The following is a 22387-nucleotide window of genomic DNA, read 5'->3' as shown; positions in this document are numbered from 1 at the left end:
CAGTGGCAACTCCTCTAATTGCAAATGAAAAACTTAAAAAAGAAGATGGGGGAAAATTAACTGATGGGGCTTCTTACAGAAGCTTGATTGGCAGCTTGCTATACCTCACTTCTACTCGACCTGATCTCATGTTTACTACAAGCATGTTGTCAAGGTTCATGCAAAATCACAGTCAAGTGCATTTTGGTGCTGCAAAAAGAGTGTTGAGATATATTCAAGGAACTTTGAAGTATGGTATTTCTTTCAAACCGTGTTCTTATTCAAAATTAATTGGGTACACTGACAGTGATTGGGCTAGTTCTATTGATGATTTGAAGAGTACATCAGGCTATTGTTTTAATTTGGGATCTAGAATTTTCTCATGGGGTTAAAAAAAATAAGGTTCCGTGGCTCAATCTACAGCAGAAGCAGAGTATGTTGCTGCTGCCAATGCTGTAAATCAAGCTATATGGCTGACCAAAATTCTTGAAGATATGGGAGCAAAGCAACAACTTCCAGTTGAGATTTTCTGTGATAATAAATCAGCAATTGCAATGGGAAAAAATCCAGTTTATCATAGCCGAACCAAGCACATGCTATTAAGTATCATTATCTTAGAGAAAGTAATAGCTAATGGAGATGTTGAGTTGAAGTATTGCAAGTCAGAAGAAGAATTGGCTGATATCTTTACAAAGGCACTTCCTAGAGACAAATTTCAGAAGCTGCGTTTGATGCTTGGAGTTGAAGAAAATCCATCAAGGAGGAGTATTGCAGACTGAGGCAGTTTTCTATACAAACTATATTTATTTTTCTGCTACTATTAGTCATCTAATTTATTACTCTACTTTGGAACAATATGTTATTAATTGTTGTTTTTCTCAAGATGGCATATAAGATGTATTTTGGTGAACTGTAAACGGCAGAACATCAGAATCAATCAAATAATAGTTGGTTGAAGTTCTCCCCTGTTTTCTTCCCTGCTTTCACTATTTTTCTGCAATCTGATTTCTAAAACCAACAAATACGCATAAACTTCATTAATTTCGCCATTCATAAAGATTTCATTTGTCTAGCAGAGGAGTTTTTGATGCAAGGCCACATAAAGATTGATCATGTCAATCCAAATTCTTGTTTACCGTCTCTCTTGGAATTCTTTTTAGTTTGAAAATTAACCAAACCAATCGTTCTCTGAAAGACTGTTAAAAACAATCGTATATAAATTTTCAAAAAATAAATATAGCCACTAAAAGACAGAATGTTGGATCATTTGATGCTGGAAAACTTATGACGAGTGCATAGAAAATGAAACACCTTTGCAAGTTTGGACCTTTTTGGTTGAACTTCTTAATTATATACATAAATCCACTTACAGAAGAAACTAAAATAAAACATCCCCGCCAAGTCCAACTAGAAAAACCCACATCACCGCAGAAAGACACACGATTTTACTTTAAACATAGAGACCATCATGATTTTCAAAGAATGCCAGCACTCTGCACCATGCTTTTATGATTTTAACTACATCAACGAACCTTAACTTTGGAAAACAAAAATCCTTTCAAGAAAAAAGGATTTTCAAACCTTGGGGGCTAGAAGGTGGATCTGTAAATAATATTTGTCTTCAGCAGTTCAGAGAGAAACAAATGTTGAAGCAACATGGTTCGGCGGCCTGGTTGATTGTCCATCTGAGACAATAATATTTGTCGATCTCTTGGCATAGGAGAGACAGAGAAATTAAAGAAAGATGATTTTTTAAGGATTGAAGAAATATCGAAAAAGTGCAAAAATTAAAAAGGTTGTAAGATTTTCTGATAGGGAGAGGACATGCCTGGAGCTCAGTGCTGATGTAGTTCTTGTTGACAGAAGACATGATGAGCTTGTCGCACTTCAGCTTCATCCACGTGATCACGAACGACGCCAGGTTCAGCCTCGGATTCCCATCCAGCATGACTTCGTCATTGATGATTTGGTACGCCGTTTTCTTTAGTATTGAGTTCACCGGCATTTTGAATCTTCAAACCCCAAAAAACAAAAAATCATGATCTAGGTGGAGGGATCATAACGCGATGCATGCATGCAATCTATGTTGAGATTTCAGAGAATGGGTATGGGAGGCAATGGTGATGACGAAGAGAGTGGAGAGGGCAAGGCAGTTAGGGTACAATTTGCCTGCTAAAGAGAATCAAAAATTAATTTAGTGAATCGAATATAGCTTACATAGTCATATTTTTTTACTTTTCATGTGTTTTTTTTCTTTCTAAAATTTGGTTAAAGATCGATTACAGAAGAGGATGGAAATGCTCTTGGAGACGGTTTCTTTTTTTTTTTTTGAAATAAAATCTCATCTTCCATTCATATATCATTGTCTACAATGCACTTATCTCTCTGTAAACAATTCGATATAAAAATTGGGATATCTTCTATCCGAATCTTTTCTATCCTAAGTATATTGCTTCTTTAGTTAGTTTGTTGTGCAACTGTATTTGTGTTTCTATGCATGTACTTCACTGTCCAGTTAGATCACTCCTTTAACAGAAACTTCAAGTCTTCAATGATGCTGCCAAAATAGGAAAGGTCTTCAATTTGACCATTCACTGCACTAACAACAACCTATGCATCCCCTTCCAAAATCACTCTGTTAAAACTTAGATCTTTGCATAATTTCATAGCTTTCCTCAATGCCCATGCTTTGGCTATAGCAGGTTGTTCCACATAACTTTTCGAATCACAACAAGCTGACATCACCTCCCCCTTATCATTCCTGATTATCACCCCTAATCCCACCTTCCTTAACTTCATATCTAAAGCTGCATCCTAATTGGTCTTAAGGCAATTCACACTTAGTGTTTCCATTTCTGATCCAACCTTTCTGCTCTACTTTGTTTTATGTCATCTGCACATTAGCTGTCTGATACTCTTTCAAACTATCTCTTGCTGCTCTAATAACATTGTTATGGCTTAGTAATTTATTTTCAAACACAAAGGTGTTCCTCCTAAGCCACAACCCTCTCATTATTGCAACAGTTTCCTTCATCTCGGCATGTGTAAGTTTCTCTGCCAACTCTTCCAGTAACCCAAGTAGATCCCCTTCTCCTACTCTCCATTTATGAACTGACTTAATAGTCTCTGACCATACATAATTCGCAGCATGGCATTGCCATAGGACATGCATAAATGTTTCTTCCTCTTTTAAACAAATAGGACACCTAGCATCTTCAACAATCCTCTTAGACAACAAATTTTTCCTGATAGCAAAAAGGTTATTTCCCTACCTTCCATAGAAAATTTTTTGTTATATCAAGAATTTTCTATTTCCAAATGCTCTTCTAACTCTTTCCTTGTCCATTCTGCACTGAAGATTCCGCTAATAAATCTCTTTTCCTCGATTCCTCCAGATGGTAAACAGTCTTGACACTATAGATGCCTTTCTTTGATGGACCTAAAATCAATCTATCTTCCAAAATTCTCTTGCTTCAACGAATACTACATATATGCTCAGCCTCTTCCTTTAAAAATATTGATTTTATAAGACCCTCATTCCATTCTTTCCTTTATTCATATATAAGATCTTTAACCTTTGTACACGAATTCAGAGAAGGATTGAGAGTTTGTTCACAGAATGAAGATGGTGTTGACAACCACCTTTGACCCCATATATTGATCTTTTACCCATTTCCCATCCTCCATCTTAGTTCCTCCTTAAGCAGTCCAAGTGAACTCCATATACTTCTCCACATCTAAGATGGGGATCTACCCATTTTTGCTTCCAATAGAGATATGCTTCTAAAATATTTTTCTCTAAAAACAATAATAGCCATAGAAGAGGGATTTAGAAGGATTCTCCATGCTTGTTTGGCCAGAAGTGCTGTGTTAAAACTGGCTAGATCTCTAAATTCCAATCCTCCATCCCTTTTTGACTGATTCATTCTCGCCTAACTTCTCCACTGGATGCCATTCGAATTCTTTTGATTTTTGTACCAAAACTTGAAAAGTATCACATTAATTTCTTTACACAGTCTTTTTGGCATCTTGAAGACACTCATAGTGTAAGAGGGGATTGCTTGTAGAACAATTTTAATCATTACTTCCTTCTTAGCCCCTGAAAGGAAAAAGTTCTTCCAATTGTTAATCTTTTGTCAAACTCTTTCTTTTATACTTCTAAAAGTATTATACTTTGATTTACCTACCATAATAGGCAGACCCAAATATCTTTCATAGCTACCTTGCACAAGAGCACCTCATTCCAATAGAATCTTTCTTCTGTCTTCCAAAAGTGTATTAAAACTAAAAATCATTGCCGTCTTATCCTTATTCGAAAATTGACCCGATGCCTTATCCTTATTAGCTCAGTTTAAGCAATAACCCTTGCATCTTCCTCCCTTCTTCCACACAAGCTTTTCTAAACAAGATACAGTCATTTGCAAAGAGCAGGTAATTTACTCTTAAACCTCTTCTTACTACTAAAATTTCCCTTGTATCCCTTTTAAGATCTGAATTATTGAATAAGGAGCTCAACCCTATGCACACAAGATAAATAGATAAGGAGATAAAGGATCCTCTTGTCTAAGTCCCCTTGAAGGATGCACTATAGCTCCAGGTTTGCCATTGATCAATACTAAGAAAAAACTGAGCTAATACATTCATGATTAAATCTGCCCACTCATCAGAAAACCCGAGCCTTTTCATAACAGCATCCACATAAGGCTACTCTATCCTATCATAGGTCTTGGACATATCCAACTTGATAGTCATACTGTCTTCTTTACCCTTTTTCCCCTCCTTCATCGAGTGTAATACCTCATAAGCCATCATTACATTATCAGTTATAATCCTACCAGGAATAAAAGCACTTTGGTTGGCTGAAATAGTTACTGACAACACTTTTTTGAGTCTATTAGCTATCACTTTGGACACCATCTTGTAGATGACATTACAGAGGCTTATAGGCCTATATTCAGTTACCAACTTAGGGTCCTTTGTTTTGGGAATCAAAGCAATAAAAGTATGGCTAGCTGAGTAGAAAGAGATTTTACCATTCAGTAGGTCCAGTACTATCAAACACACCTTATCACCCACTAATGCCCAATGATTTTGGTAGAAGCAAGCACCAAAACTATTGGGGCTTGGTGACTTCAAAGGGGCCATACTTTTAATAGCAACTTCTATCTCCAATCTGCAAAAGGGCCTTCTCATTGTTTTTGTCACTCGTGGTACCACATCTTGCAGACACTCATCCATAGCAGCTGGACTTGGGTTTGAGGTAGTGAACAACTTTTTAAAATAAGATCTGAAAACTTCATCAACTTCCACATGACTTCTGAAAACTCTTCATTGTTCATCCCTCAATTGATTAATGCTACTCTTCCTTCTTCTTTGGTTTGCACAAGTGTGAAAGAACTTGATATTTCTGTCACCCGAGACATACCAATTCCTTTTTGCCCTTTGCACCATTTTAATCTCTACTGAATTGTGCCTACTCTCCTCATTTTTTAGCTTTTTTAGATAGTCAGTCTTTTCCTTAATATCTTTCACCCTATCCACTTTGTTCTAATCATTCCACTTCACAAGTGTCTTGCTGCAATTTTCCAATAGATTTTTGAAATTCTTTGTATGCTCACCCCTTCCTTCATTTCTATCCCACACCCTTCTAATCATTTCTTCACAATCCTTCTCCTTAGCCCAACAAGCTTCATATCTAAAAACTTTCCTACCTCTCTAATTGTTCCTCCCTTCCTTACACAGACTCAACAGCAATGGCGTGCGATCTGAACTTCTTCCTGCTAAAACCTCCACCCAGTAATCTCTATACGTTTGTGCCCAGCTTGGATTGGCCACTGCCCTATCTAACCTTTCTTTGGTAAATGTATCATCCCATGTTTATTGCTCCATGTGAAATATGCCTCTGTGTATAGTTCGTAACTTCAACCTTTACCAAATTGTTCCATAAGAGTGCTAATCCACCCCTCTTCCCTACTAACTCCACTACAAAACATCATTCACACTTTAGTTTTTTCTTCAATCGATTACACATTTTGCTCTTAATTTAGTCTCCATCAAGAAGACTATATCGGGTCTCTTTTCCTCCACCAAATGATAGAGGTCCTGAACTATCCGAGAGTTCTCAAGCCCTCGGCAGTTTCAACTTAGAATTTTCATTACAATTAGCAGGGTTGTTGAACAGCCTCTACCAAATCTTGGTAAAATTCCACCATTCTTTTGTCCTTGCTCAATCTTTCTTTCTTATGCTTCCCACTCTCACCCACTCCTTCCTCCTCATCTTTCAATCTTTTTCTAGTTAAGCAGCCTCCTGTTTTAACAACAACCTGCCCTTTCTCTCTAGCTTTCCTCTTCCACCCTCATAGGTTTTTCATCTGCAATAAGCTGCGGTCCTCCCCAGCCAGCACAACTTCAATCTCCTGCCCCCCTCTCCTAACCTCTCTTGATTTTTCCTTCACATACTCCACCTCTACTACCTTAGTATCCTTCACAACCTCCACCTCTTCCTCTACACTACACTCTCTGCCAACCCCTTCATCATTTTCTCCTCTCACCATATTAGATAACATGCCTTCATTGATTTCCTCCCCTCCATCCTTATTAGTACCTTCCTTATCTCCCTTTTCTTCCATATTTGTGTGAAAGCTGCTAGCTCCCCTTCCATTGTGTTTTTAACCCTCTCATTCCTTCACTTTGAAGCCTGATTTAGCCTCAGCCCTCAGCCCTCAGCCACGACCCATACTGATCCTTCCCTTCTCCTTTCCCCTCACATCCCTTACTTCCATGAACCAAACAGCCATAAGCAAAACATATTCTAGGTAACTTCTCATACCTTAAAGGAATCCATAGCTTTTCTCCTTTCACAATAATAAATTGACCTCTAGCCAGAGGTTTGTGAAGCTCTAAACTGATTTGAACTCTTAGAAATCTGCCCCATCCACTCCCATCTGTCTTAACGTCAACCTTCTCCACTTTGCCAATAGTCTTCCCTATCTACTTCCCATGGTCTTCATCCATACAACCAGAGGCATACCGTGCATTTGGACCCAAAACCCCTCTCATGCTCAAATATCAGACTCTGAGGTGGTTTGAATTCCTCAAACAGTTTTAATGCTAGCAAGTGTGAATCAAACAATCATGGTCTCCCACTCCATACCTTTTGCTTATATGTATGATTAGCAAAAGCAAGTGCGAACACATTATTCCCCAGCTAAACGAACTTTGCTAGCTTACTGACTCTCCAAACTTTCATCATTGTTGTATGTAGCACTTCCTTTCTAATACTCCTCTCCATACAGACCCTTCCCACCAAGCTGCACTCCTCTTTAAATTGGATTTCTTCTATAACAATTTCGTTAATGGCTTTTGCTTCCCCTTCCTCCTCCGTCAAGCAGAATCTCTCCTATTTTTCTTCTACCTTATTCATTTTCCTTCCACACTAGACCCTCCTTCTACTCTGTTAACAACTCGAACAAAGTCCCCCTAAACTTTTCTGCTCTACCACCACGTTTTTAGGCTCTAGAAATGTCACCGTAACCTTTCTCCTACTGCAACCACTGTGTGCTACCATACTATCCGCTGCACGCCAGCTACGTACCACCTGCCTCCCACTACAAAACTGTTAGGATCTCCTATGGTCCCCCCCTAAAACTTCACTTCATCCTCTCTTCACTAGAGGAGAGAAAAATATAATAAAATGTGCTCCTCTTGGAGACAGTTTGAGTGGTGGCTAAGTGTTATAGAAATTGTGCATCCTATGTGTTATGACTCAAGGCATAAATACTCCTACAAACCTACAATTCATATTATATAAAATAAAGTTTTGTTATACATCATTTTCACACACCATACACCACATACCACACTTTTTTTTTAATTTTTTTTAAATTGTTTCTGATTTTATTCTTCTTAAACTTATTGAATTCTTCTATCCATCATCTATTACCACATTTGATAAAAGAACAAAAAATATGTAGTGTATAAAAATGATAAATAGATTTTTTCATAAAAAAATCGTCCATCTTACGTGTCACTTTTTAAAACACATCCCGTCCATTCTTTTTATTTTTTGATAATTAAAAGTAAGTAATAGTAGCCCACGATGACCAGAAGATGATAAAGGTTCGCAACTCCCTAGCGAATCTGACTCCGCCAAAACTATCCTGTCTAAGAGCATCCTCATTGGCTTGGCCAAAATTGAATGATGGTTAAAATTTAGATAATTTGTATCAAAAAGACTTTACATTAGATTGGTCATCTCTAAAATAATTTGGATTTCTGCTACAGTGATTGGCCAAATATAACTAACTACAATTGCTTCATCAAACATTAAAATATTAGTTTCTCACTCCAAGCAAACAAATTAAATTAATTAGAATATAATTAACATTTAACATTTAATTTAATTAGAATATAATTATCATTAACATATAATAATACTTTTTTAATATAAATTTAATTTGAATATACTTATTATGAACATTTAATAATACTATTTTTAATATCAATTTAATTAGAATATACTTATTATTAACATTTAATAATACTTTTTTTAATATCAATTTAATTAGAATATAATTATTATTAATATTAAATTGGTAGAATTATAAAATGTGATACAAATAAATTAAATAAAAAAATTATTAAATTAATAATATTTTATTATTATATAGATAATAAATAGTTAATCTCATATGGATATTGAATTTAAATGAAATATATAAATATAAAAAAATATAATGTTAATTAAATTTTAAAGATAAATTCAGCCAAACATGCTCTAAGCTGATTGAATTGAGGGCCCAAAACGAAAAGGTTGTCAGCTTTAGCTTTCAACTCCACTAACAACCCACAGGGCCACAACCACTGCTCTGTCTTGCTTGCCTCCTCACTCACCCTTAATGGAGTCAACAGTCCGCCGTGCCCTCAATCTCCTCCTCCTCCTCCTCATCTTCCTCTCCTTCTTCCACCAAATTCCAGCTTCACCCCCTTCCTTTCCCGATGAAGCCCTCCCCACCAAATCAGGTTACCTCCCCGTCAGTCCAGCCACCAGTTCCGCCATTTTCTACTCCTTCTATGAAGTCCAGGAACCCTTTTCATCGCTCTCCCAAACCCCACTTGTTATTTGGCTCCCGGGTGGCCCTGGCTGCTCCTCCATGATCGGCAACTTCCTCGAGCTCGGCCCCTGGCGTGTAAACTTTCTCAAAGCCCGGAACGACCCCCTTGTTCTTGAACCAAATTTAGGTTCTTGGAACCGCAAATTCGGCCTTCTTTTCCTCGATAATCCGATTGGAACCGGTTTTAGTATTGCCTCTACGCCCGAAGAAATCCCAAGAGGTCAATACACTGTTGCCAAGCATCTTTTTGCTGCGATCACCTGTTTTCTTCAATTAGACCCGCAGTTTAAGTCTCGTCCAATTTATATTGCGGGTGAGAGCTATGCAGGGAAGTATGTTCCTGCAATTGGTTACTATATCCTCAAGAAGAATGCTCAGTTGCCGGTGTCGGAGCAGGTGAACTTAGCAGGCGTTGCTATCGGAAACGGATTAACGGACCCCTTGACACAAGTGGCCACTCATGCTGTAAATGCTTACTTTTCTGGTCTGATCGATGAGAAACAGAAGGGTGAGTTGGAGAAGGCGCAGTTGGAGGCAGTTAGACTGACCAAATCAAGGAATTGGACGGCGGCAACAAATGCTAGGAATGGGATCTTGCATTTGCTGCAAAACATGACAGGATTGGCCACTTTGTATGATTTTACTAGGAAAGTTCCTTACCAAACTGAGTTGGTTACCCAGTTTTTACAAAACGAGGAGGTGAAGAGGGCCTTGCGAGCGAACCAATCTGTGTTTTTTGAGGCATGCAGCGATGTTGTGGCGGACGCATTGCACGAGGATGTGATGAAGAGTGTGAAATATATGGTGGAGTTTTTGGTGAAGAAAAGCAAGGTTTTGTTGTATCAAGGGCATTTTGATTTGAGGGATGGTGTGGTTTCAACAGAGGCTTGGATGAAAACGATGAATTGGGATGGAATTGAGGAGTTTTTAATGACAGAGAGGAAGGTTTGGAAGGTGAGTGGAGCGCTTGCTGGGTACGTGAGGAATAGGGGGAGTTTGAGTCATGTTGTCGTGTTGGGGCTGGGCATCTTGTGCCTAACGACCAGCCTTTGAGTTCCCAGGCAATGATAGAAGATTGGGTCTTGGAGAGGGGGTTGTTTGGGTATCAACAACGGAAGGATTCCTTAACTTCCATGTAACCATTGTTCCTCTTGTTCTTGTTGTATTGCTTGAATCAGTATCAGTTAGTCAAATCAGGGGCAAGTTGATGGATGTCAAGAGCAACGTTATTTGTATCCTGGAATAATGGTTTGGTCGTCACACGTTATAATTTTTACAATGCCCAATGGTAATGTCGGTTGATTATTGTAGGGTTTTTGTTACTGTTTTTTTTTTTTTAAATGGTTGTTCTTTCCGTTGCCTTGGCCAGCGAGAATTTTCCAAGATGATGTGCGAGAGATTTTATGAATCCCCATTTTTCGATAAATGGAATTACCTCAGAATCAAAGCTACTACAGCGCAACAAAATTCACATAGGTTACAGACACATGAAACACCAAAAGCCAGGACTGCACAAAATCTTGGCCTGCTTTTACAAACAAGGCAGAAGGATCAAGGCTTTACCAGCACTTTTTAACCAGAAAATCTGCCTTGTAGTGCACACCTAGTTTCCTGAAATCACCGTGTTCTCTGGAGGCAATGCTTTTATCTTCAATCAATCTTGCAATTGATCAGGTAGTGGAACAAGCCTTTCTCTCAGTCTTCCTATGCCCAAACCATTCAGCCAGCTCTTCATCATCGGTTGACTCTGGGAAATCCAGCTTTCTCGGAAAATTTGCAGACCTAAATTCATCATCTTCTGGGCTTGCCGTTATGGTGCCTTTTCTCCTCTGCAGCATCTCCAACTTCCATCTTTCTCTCCTTTGTTCATCTTGAGACAAATCACTCTTACCCCCAGAAATGGGAAAATCTAGAAATCCAGAATCGTCGTTACATGCGCTTGAGCAAGCATAATCGTTGGAATCGTCCACAAATCTCCATTTAAAAACAGATAAACGTGAAAAAGATAAACAAATTGTGTCATGTTAGCAACACTTACAGCTCTTTCAGCTTTAAAAGTTTTCATCTAATGGCTATAAAGTACAAACAAGAGAAAGCAATACGCATAAACTTCATTAATTTCGCCATTCATAAAGATTTGATTTGTCTAGCAGAGGAGTTTTTTTTTATGCAGGGCCACATAAAGATTCATCATGTCAATCCAAATTCTTGTTTACTGTCTCTTGGAATTATTTTTAGTTTCAAAATTAGCCAAACCAACTGTTCTCTGAAAGACTGTTAAAAGCAATCTATATAAATTTTCAAAAAATAAATATAGCCATTAAAAAACCGAATGTTGGATCATTTGATGCTGGAAAACTTATGACGAGTGCAAAGAAAATGAAACACCTTTGCAAGTTTGGATCTTTTTGGTTGAAAACTGCTTAATTATATACATAAACCCACTTACAGAAGAAACTAAAATAAAACATCCTCACCAAATCCAACCAGAAAAACCCACATCACCGCAGAAAGACACTTGATTTTACTTCTAAACATATAGACCATCATGATTTTCAAAGAATGCCAGCACCCTGCACCATGCTTTTATGATTTTAACTACATCAACGAACCTTAAATTTGGAAAACAAAAATCCTTTCAAGAAAAAAGGATTTTCAAACCTTGGGGGCTAGAGAGTGGATCTGTAAATAATATTTGTCTTCAGCAGTTCAGAGAGAAACAAATGTTGAACCAACATGGTTCGGTGGCCTGGTTGATTGTCCATCCGAAACAATAAAATTTGTCGATCTCTTGGCATAGTAGAGACAAATAACTTAAAGAAAGATGTTTTTTTAAAGATTGAAGAAATATCGAAAAAGGATGTAAGATTTTCTGATAGGAAGAGGACATGCCTGGAGCTCAGTGCTGATGTAATTCTTGTTGGTTTTTAAACTTAAAAATGATTAAAATATTTGATGTAAAGTAAAAATAACGTAAACCATTATCTTTGTTTAATGTATCGGTTCAGTTGTTTAGATTTAAATAAAAATGTGTCTTGATACTTGAACTAATTTATGTCTCTTGGAGATATGAGTCTAAACTGCTTCCTAACCAAATAAAAGGTTGTGTTTTTTGATAAATTATAAACATTTTCAATGTTTTCTCAAATATGTGACTTCTCAAAATTGCTCTTTCATTACAGTAGTCTCAACGGAATAGGCAAAGGTAAAGATAAAGTCCCATTTTGCTATTACAGATGAAAAGCTGGTTGCAATGGATTAGGCAAAGTCACGCTGACTGAATTTTAGCTACAGTATTTCTAAAAATAAGGTCAAATTTGCTTGTAACTATTCAAGGAGTAAATGTTTATTTTATTATATGTTTAGAACTCTCTCTTCTCTTTATATTTTCTCAAGCAACTACCATCGGTTTCTTTTCCTCGATTTTTTTTCCCACTTTTCACTTGTCTACTTCCTTTCGTCATTTCACCTCGTGAAATTGTAGAAGGATCAAGGAGCTAGCAGAGAACATCACAGGGAGGTGAACCACCTGGGACGCTACTGCACCACCCTTTCCTCTCTCTATCTCTAATCCCGTGTGGTCTCTTCCTCTCCCAGTTCCAGGTATTTTAACTTCCTCCCACAAGTAATTATCTCCCCATCTAATTCTCTCTCTCTCTCTCTCTCTCTTAAAATCTGTGTGCAGATGAACTTGATCTTGTTTATTAATTTATCATTTGTTATATGGAGAGAACGTTAGGACCGAGGAATTTGGGTATTACCATCTATGAAGATCTTTTTGAGGTTTATTGGGGGTTTTTAGGGTCTGATTTGGGGCTTACCATCTGCACGCACTGCATCCCACAAGTTATATGCTCTGCAGTACTGCTCGGTCAAAGTTAGTATGTTTCTTCTAGATTTTTTTTGTGGCTTGGTAATGTTCTAGCTCCTGGGGTTTGCCATGTTTATTGTTTTACTTTGTGTTTAGTTCTCAATGGATTTTTCTTGAGAGTTACAAACAATGTAAGGCAATCCATTTCCTTTTTTTTTTTCTTTTGTAATCACATAGAGCCAAGTTTTCAAGTATTAAAATATGGATGAATTGGAAGCCTTGGCAGTCAAAGACAAGGGAAGGATGTCATTTTCGAGCCCCTTTTTTTGTTTGTTAGTTTGACTCAAATTGCAGAGAGAATAGGGCTAACAATATATATCACCACATACAATATTACACTACAGGTTTGAAAAATCCTTTTTCCCACACTATTCATTGACTATTCTGAATGTAATATATACAGAAGCATACAAATCTATTTTTGGAAATAATTGCAACGGTTACAAGAATTACAAAGATCACGGCAATGAATATACAATCAGTTTTGATTTGTAGTGATAACAGAGTATCGTGGACAACTTGATTGTTGGCTTGATACTTGTTGTTTGACTTGTGAGTGATTTGGCAATCTTCCTTAATAACCTCCATGTAGCCGCAATCACCACATATTAGAGAATCAGCCCATATGAAAGGACATGTATCCTAGAAACATGATTTCAAACCAACTTCAACAAAAAGAAAGAAACCATTAAAACATGTCTTCGTGTACTTCAGTGAAAATGTCTCTCTGATCAAATATCATATTAAATCATTAAAACATGTCTTCGTGTATTATTGATAGATTGTTCGTATATCTATAGTATTGAGATGAAATTGGATTGTGTGGCATTGGCTATATATGTGAGATTAAAAAGAAGATATTATATGTGGAACTTGATATGGACAATTTAGTGCATTGTTTGGTTTGCATTTTTGAAGTATTTTATTGGATTGAGCCAAATTCAATGCTACCCAAACCAATTGTTATCCCTACTCAAACGATCCCAGCAAACAAACTTTTGAGATAGGCATGATTTAATGTGCAGGTAAATTTGATTAGATTGTTGAAGCTATGCATCCACCTATGAACCTCTTTGATAACTGTTGAAAAGCTATTGCTCAACCATATATCCAGATTTGTTTATCTAGGTAAGATCCTCTTATATAGTTATTTACCATGTTAGTTTGCATCCTATTATATCCCAACTATTTCATTCGTTATAATTATAATATGATGAAGGATGGCCGCACCATTTGATGAGGATTCTTTCTTCACCACTCTTGTACAAAATGGAAGACATGGGGAAGGCAGCACCTCGTTCGATAGCATAGATGGTAATGTTCCGGTCCAAGCTTCACATTGCATAGGTGAAAGAATGCCACCCTCTAAAAAATTATTTTGAGGTGTGTCTTTCACTGTAGAGGAGGATACCCTCCTTGTTTCAGCTTGGCTAAACATTAGCATTGATGCTATATGCGGGACTGACCAAAACTCCACTCAAATGTGGGAGAGAATAGAGGAATATTAAAATCAATATAAAAAAACCAAACAATCTTGAATGTTCTATAGTGTCATTGACCAATCGACGGAAATGTCTCCAAAAATGCACAAATAAATTTTGTGTTGTTGTTGCCCAAGTAGAGTCAATACATCCTAGTGGTGCCAAGGACAAGGTAATAATTTAGTTTCTCCTTTATGTTCTTTCAGTGCTTGAGTTTATTTTTACTCTAACATTCTCACTTGGCTCATTTAAGCTTGAGAAGGCCAAAATATTGTATAAAGAGAATGATAAGGCAAAGTACACCATGAAACATTGTTAAGACACCAACCAAAATGGAAAAAAACATATGTCGATGTTGCACAAGTGGAGTAGACCGCCTCGAAAACGTCCAACCATTGCTGACTCAACTCCACTAGCAAATGACACTCTCGATGACAACGTTGAGATCATTGGTGATAGACCTCTAGGCAAGAAGAGTGAGAAAGAGAGGGAGAGAAAGAGGAAGTCTAGAGAAGCTGAAGATGTTGAGTTTAATAAAGCTGTAAGTCGCATGGTTGAGGATAGAACCGTGTGTATGGTGGAGAGGAGAGAAGCGATCACCAAGGCCGAGAGCGATCGGATGTCTTTACTTGCACTTAACAAGAAGAAGGTTGATATAAAGATCATGAAATTAGATCTAGATGGTATGAATGCAATGCAACATCACTACTTTCAAACACTTCAAAAAGAAGTTTATGAAGAAATGAAGAATAGATCTACATCCACATCTACACCTCCCTCCACACCTTTTGGAGGAAAGTAACTCATGTTGTTGGTGTCTTTTCTCTTTTGTGCTGATTTTAGTGTTAATACAGAACAATGTAGTAGACCTTATTGTACTAATTTTAGTGGCTGCCTAGTCACATATGTTGAAAATATATGATTGGGCAGCCACATAGTAGATGACTCTTGTGTTCCATTTGTGGATCTATTTTGTGGAAATAGAATTCTCTTTAGTGGATGTAAGACGTAGATGTATTTTGTGGAAATACAAAGTCCTACCAATGTATTTTGTGGATGTGAGACCTGAATGTATTTTGTGAAAATACAAAGCCATATTTTGTGGATGTTGTTGTAGATGAGGCTGTATTTAATATTTTAAGTTGTTTTGTGCATCGCCCAGATAGAGAGATCTTCTATAGTTCTTTGCTTGAAATGAAGAATCATTATTTGTTACAAAAAGCTGTACAAACCTGAAAAGGAAAAAAAAAAAAAAAAAAACCAAAAGAAGCTCTACAAACCTGAAAAGAAAAAAATAAAAAATAAAAAATCATTATTTGTTACTAAATAACACCCTCACGTATATAATAACAATGCAGAAGGGTGTAATCAAAGAGTATTGATACATCTAAGTAATCTAATAAAACATAATAAAATAAACATCTCCGATAACATTTTTAAGTTAAGACATTTATATAGAATTTTAGATAAGTTTAATTAGACGTTTGTGGTAATAGCATTAAATGACAATTGAAAAAATATAATTTTTTTAACCCATTATTTAATTAGAATATGATTACTACCTAAAATATAATATTATGAATAGTAAAATATGATAAAATAAAATAAATTCATAATTAAGAAAATTAAATTATTTTTGAAATTATTAATTACTCATTATTATATAATAAATAAATGGATAATCTAATGTTGAGATTTGATAGGAATAGCCAAAGTCAAATTTATCTTATATTATTTTATTGTCATATAATGAAAAAAAATGGTTATTCCAATGTGAAGACTTATGTGAATGGAATAGTTAAAAACTAAATTCATCTTACATTCATAAAAAAATGTATTTTAGGTTTAGCTAATCCAATGAGAGTGCTCTAAGTTGTAACTTTTCACAAATACCATTTTATTTATGTGATGTGACTTTTCACATGTATCATTTTATTTAAATAAATTGTGACTTTTCATAAATGTCATTTCATTCTAGTTGTGACTTTTTACAAGTGTCATTTTGTTCTCTATAAATAGGGAACCCCACCCACAAACTTATTAACACCAAATTCTCTGCAAAAATTGGAAAAACACTTACTCTTTCTTTTTGTCTTTCTTTCTTTGGGTTTTGGCTATTTTAAATCGGGTTTGAGGATCTCCTTTTGTGTGCACCGATGAGGAGATTAACGGGAATCGACGTTGTTGTATCTTGAGAGTAGATTGTCAAGAAGCCTAGTGTATGTTTATAATTGAAGGCGGCGGAATATACTCTAAGGAAAGCGTACATCACAACGTGCCTCGACACCGGGTTCTCTTTTTCTAATTTGTTCTTGTTATTTTATATATTCTCTGATTTACAAAGCGTTTCAAAATATTTTCCAACAATCTTAGAGTAGAGTGCCTTTGTTAAACTAGATGTGTGTTTTAATTGATTGGTTGCTACCGTAACTTCAAACGAACTTATTGCACCCGAGAAATTTAGAGGAGTCAATTTTAAGTGTTGGCAAGAAAAGATAAAAATCTTTCTTACAATACTTAGATTATATTTTGTTATTGAAAATAATCCTACTTCTGATGATTTACATGAGCCCGCACATACTATTGAATTGCAAACATATGCAGAAAAAGATAATTTGTATAGATGTAGGATTTTAAATCATTTAAGTGATACAATTTTTATGTTTACCTACACATTAAATCTGCCAAAGATATTTTGAATGCTCTTGATAAGAAATATAGTGTATAAGATGCTGGAATAGATAAGTACACCGCAAGCCAATTTCTTGGTTTCAAGATGGATGATATCAAATTTGTGGTAGAGTAAGCCCATCAGTTAACTATCATTTACCATGAATTGGGTCAACAAGGAATGGGTATTACCGAGCGTCTCCAAGTTGCTTGTTCAGTGGACAAGTTGCCTCTTCATGGAAGAATATTGACCTATCTCTTAAATATAAAATTGAATAGATGACCATGGAAACCTTGATCTCTGCCATTAGGATCCAATATCAACACTTGAAAAATGATCATATCCCATCATTAGTTTCTGATTTTCAGTCTAAAGCAAATATTGTAAAAGGCCATAAAACACATAACAACCCAATACATCAGAAATCCAAATTAATAAGGGTAAAACTAGTTATGGAAATAATTTGAAACCAAAGTCCTATATTAACAAAGATGATGAAAGACTCATTTGTTTTAATTGTAACAAACTGGGTCACTTGGCCAAAAACTTATCGCTATAAGAAGAAGAAATATCAAGGCAATGAACAACCAAGATCACCTAACCCATAGGCTCAAATGATGCTTTCCAAGACCGACTCTGTTGGAACCGATGAACGGTATGTAACCATAAGTCCCCAAGTTTATCTGACATGTAGTACTATTAATTAGATTGTAGACATAGGAGCCAATGTACATGTTACTTCTAACCCCAATATTTTTTCAACATATCAGGACACAAGCGGCATGAAAGTGACGATGGGTAACTCCACCTCTGCACAAGTATTTGGAGTAGGAAAAATTGAACTCAAATTAACGTCGGGAAATACTCTTCCTTTAGAAGAAGTATTGTACGTACCAGAGGCGAGGATAAACCTAATTAGTGGATCTTTACTTAGTGGGGCAGGCTACACATTATTATTTCAATCCAATAAAGTTATTGTAACTAAATATGGGTCATTTGTGGGGAAACGCTGTGTGAGTGGTGGTTTGTTTGTAATAAATATTCAAAATAATTTAGTAGACAAATTTGATTCTAATAATAAATTTGTATTTTCTACATGTTCCTCTTCAATATGGCATGCTAAATTAGGCCATGTTAATTATCATAATGTTAAAAGAATGATGGATTATTTCTAAAGTTCCTATTGATTTAGATGAAAAATGTTTAATCTGTGTTCAATCAAAATAGCCTAGAAAGCCATTTAAATATGTTATAAGAAATTTATCACTACTTGAATTAATTCATAGTGATGGTTGTTATTTAAATGGTATCTCCTCTAAAGGTGGTAATAAATACTTGATTACTTTTATAGATGATATGTCTAAATTTTGTTATGTTTACTTGATGAAAACAAAAGATGAATCATTTAGTAAATTTGTCGTTTATAAAACTGAAGTTGAAAACCAATTGGAGAGAAAGATTAAAATTATCAGGTCTGATAAAGGAGGTGAATACTCCTCTAATCAATTAGTTCAATACTATGAGGAGAATGGTATTATACATGAAAAAACCGCTCCAAATTCTCCTCAATCCAATGGTGTTTCTGAAAAGAAAAATAGAACCTTGGTAGATATGGTCAAATGCATGCTCTCTAGTTCCGGCCTACCTGAGTAATGGTGAGGGGAAGCAATACTTGCATCTTGTTTTTATCTTGAATAGGGTACCATTTAAGGGATCTGACAAGACACCGTATGAACTCTGGAAGGGTAGAACCCAATATTAATTTCTTTAGAGTTTGAGGTTTTCTTGCAAAGGTTAATGTTCCAAAAATTAAGAAAAGGAAATTAAGTCCCAACACAGTAGATGCAGTATTCATTGGATATGCTAGACATAGTTCTGCATATAGGTTTTTGATTATCAAATCAGAACTCCAAGGTATTGATCCCAACACCATCATAGAGTCTAAGGATGCAACATTCTTTGAAGATCAATTTCCTTTCAAAAATAAGTTAGAAAGATCTTTACCTATAGTAAGTTTTTCTTCAACCAATAGTCAACCTACCATTATATGTAATCCTGATAGTGCATTTAGATTAGAAAATAAACTTGGAAGAGGAAAACGAGTTAGAAATGAAAAATATTTTGGATATGATTTTTATACTTATTCTATGGAGGAAGACCTGTTGACTTTCAAGGATGTCATGCTTTCTATTGATTCTACTTTCTAGAAAGAAGCAGTAAATAATGAGATGAAATCTCTTAAGACTAATGGCACTTGGAACTTATATGATCTTCCTCCTGGATGTAAAGCCATTGGATGTAAGTGGATTTTTAAAAAGAAATTCAGACCTGATAGTACAATTGATAAATTTAAAATTAGGCTGGTTGAAAAGAAGAGATGGTATCGATTATTTTGATACATATTCTCTTGTTACTAGAATAACCACAATTCGTATTCTAATTGCTCTAGCAACGATCCATAAACTTGAGGACTACCAAATGGACGTAAATACCACATTTCTTAATGGTGATCTAGAAGAAGAGATATACATGGATCCACCAGAGGGGTTTGTGGTTCTAGGACAGAAAATGAAAGTTTGTAAATTTATTAAATCTCTCTATAGTTTAAAGCAAGCCCCTAAACAATGGCACCAAAAGTTTGATGAAATAATTTTATCTTATGATTTCAAAATAAATGAATCTGATAAGTGTTTATACACTAAAATAGTTGATGGTGCATGCGTAATGCTATGTCTTTGCGTTAAGTTGATGAAATTCTCATCTTTGGTACCAATATAGATATTGTTCTTGATGTTAAAAATTTTTTATTTAAGAATTTTGGTATGAAAGACATGAGAGAGACACAGGTAATTCTTGGTATTAAATTAATGAGATCTTGTGATGGTATTAGCATAAATCAATCTCAATATATTGAAAAGATTCTTAAAAAGCTTGAGAGATTCAAATGCAAACCTGTCAGTACTCCTCTTGATTCTTGTTTGCATTTAAGTAAGAATCTTGGAGATCCTGTGTCACAACTGAGCTATTCTCAGATTATTGGTATGTTACTGTATATTGCTAATTCTACTAGACTTGATATTTCATATGCTGTGAGTAAACTTAGCGGATATATTAGTAGGCCTGATGATTCTTATTGGAAGGCATTGGATAGAATTATTAAATATTTGAGAGGAACCATGACATATGGTATCCATTATTCTGGGTATCTCACCTTATTAGAAGCATACAGTGATGTTAGTTGGAAAACTGACACAATAGATCGTAAGGGAATGAGTGGATATATTTTCACTCTAGGTGGAGCAGCTGTGGCTTAGAGATCTTCCAAGCAAACTGTGATTTCACGATCTACTATGGAGGCTGAATTAATAGCCTTAGATACTATTGGACATGAGGTAGAGTGGCTTAAGAATTTATTATCAGAAATTCCACTAGTTAAAAAACCAATACCACCTATTTCTGTTCTTTGTGACAAACAGGCTATGATAAGTGTTTATAATAATAAACACTTTAATCATAAGAGGAGACATTTGAGTATCAGACATTCTACGATAAGATACTTGATAAAGAATGGATATCTGACTTTGGAATATGTAAAGTCAGAAGATAACCTGGTGGATCCTTTGACGAAAGGACTAGCAAAGTCGAAGGCTATACGTACATCAAGGGGAATGGGATTGAAGTCCATTAATTAGGTCACCGGTAACGACAATCCAACCTTCCTAACTGGAAATTCCAAGAAGAAGGTTCAATGGGAAGAACAAACTATTTGAGTGACTGGATAGCTCTATTAAAATATTATTATAGGTCCATGCCTAAGGTGTGAGTGCTACAAATGCAATGACAAAGGAAAAGCAAAATACTTTGAATGGGTCCAAGACTAAGGCGAGGTATTGATTTGCAGGTACCTTTAGAGGACTCACCTATGTGAGTGTGACTGTGGGGTCACAATTTATGGTAAGTGGGTTATTCCCTAGAGCACTCATGAATCCAAGATACGGTGCACGACCTTTATGCACCACCTTGAAAAAAACCTGATATATGTCGTACTATGTGTGTGGTGTTGAGAAGCCTGAGTTAAAATATTCTGGGTCAATACTTGGTTCACCATGGATCTTTCAGACAGAAACACGCTAACACTAGATAGACATTCAAAGCCATAAGCTACCTCTATTGATGCATAGTACTTAGTCCAAAGAAAATTGTATTATATTATGTTCTTTAAAATATTTTAATTAGGTGGGGGATTGTTGATTTTTAAACTTAGAAATGATTAAAATATTTGATGTAAAGTAAACATAACGTGAACCATTACCTTTGTTCAATGTATCGGTTCAGTTGTCTAGATTTAAATGAAAATGTGTCCTGGTACTTAAACCAATGTATGTCTTCTGGAGATATGAGCCTTAACCGCTTCCCAACCAAACAAAGAGTTGTGTCCTTGGTGAATTATAAATATTTTCAATGTATTCTCTAAAATTTGAAAAGTTGTGACTTTTCACAAATACCATTTCATTTATATGATGTGATTTTTCACATGTACCATTTCATTTAAATAAGTTGTGACTTCTTACAAGTGCATTTTCGTTCTCTATAAATAGAGAACCCCACCCACAAATTCATTAACTCCAAATTCTCTACAAAAATCAGAGAAACACTTCCTCATTCTTTTTATCTTTCTTTCTTTGGGTTTTGGCTATTTTATATTGGGTTCGAGGATCTCCTTTTGTGTGCACCGACAAGGAGATTAACGGGAACCGACGTTGTTGTATCTTGGGTGTAGACTGTCAAGAAACCTAGTGCATGTTTATAATTGGAGGCAGCGGAATCTACTTTAAGGAAAACGTATATTACAACGTGCCTCAACACTGGGTTCTCTCTTTCTAATTTGTTCTTATTATTTTATATATTCTCTAGTTTATAAAGCGTTTCAAAATATTTCCTAGCAGTTCTTGTTGACGGAAGACATGATGAGCTTGTCGCACTCCGGCTCCATCCACGTGGTCACGAACGACGCCAGGTTCAGCCTCGGATTCCCATCCAGCATGACTTCATCATTGATGATTTGGTACGTCATTTCCTTTGGGATTGAGTTCACCGGCATTTTGAATCTTTAAACCCAAAAAAAAAAAATAAAAAAATCCTTATCTAGGTGGAGAGATTAGAACGCGATGCATGCATGCAATCTATGTTGAGATTTCAGAGAACGGGTACGGGAGGCGATGGTGATGACGAAGAGAGTGGAGAGGGCAAGGTGGTTAGGGTTCGATCTGCA

General features: G+C 35.9%; 1 long non-coding RNA gene and 1 pseudogene across 1 annotated transcript; one reads left to right on the top strand and one right to left on the bottom strand.

Moving 5' to 3' along the window:
* Window positions 1–2619: 2619 nt before the first annotated feature.
* LOC121256539 lies at window positions 2620–21910 on the bottom strand. Its single transcript, XR_005939019.1, has 3 exons — window positions 21771–21910; window positions 5643–5652; window positions 2620–2630 (listed from the first exon to the last, which is right to left on the bottom strand). It is a non-coding gene; the product is annotated as an uncharacterized LOC121256539 (long non-coding RNA).
* LOC121256536 lies at window positions 8757–10402 on the top strand (annotated as a pseudogene).
* Window positions 21911–22387: the final 477 nt, after the last annotated feature.

Source organism: Juglans microcarpa x Juglans regia, chromosome 3D (assembly GCF_004785595.1).
Source record: "Juglans microcarpa x Juglans regia isolate MS1-56 chromosome 3D, Jm3101_v1.0, whole genome shotgun sequence".
Lineage (NCBI taxonomy): Eukaryota > Viridiplantae > Streptophyta > Magnoliopsida > Fagales > Juglandaceae > Juglans > Juglans microcarpa x Juglans regia.
This window is presented reverse-complemented; position numbering and strand designations above follow the sequence as displayed.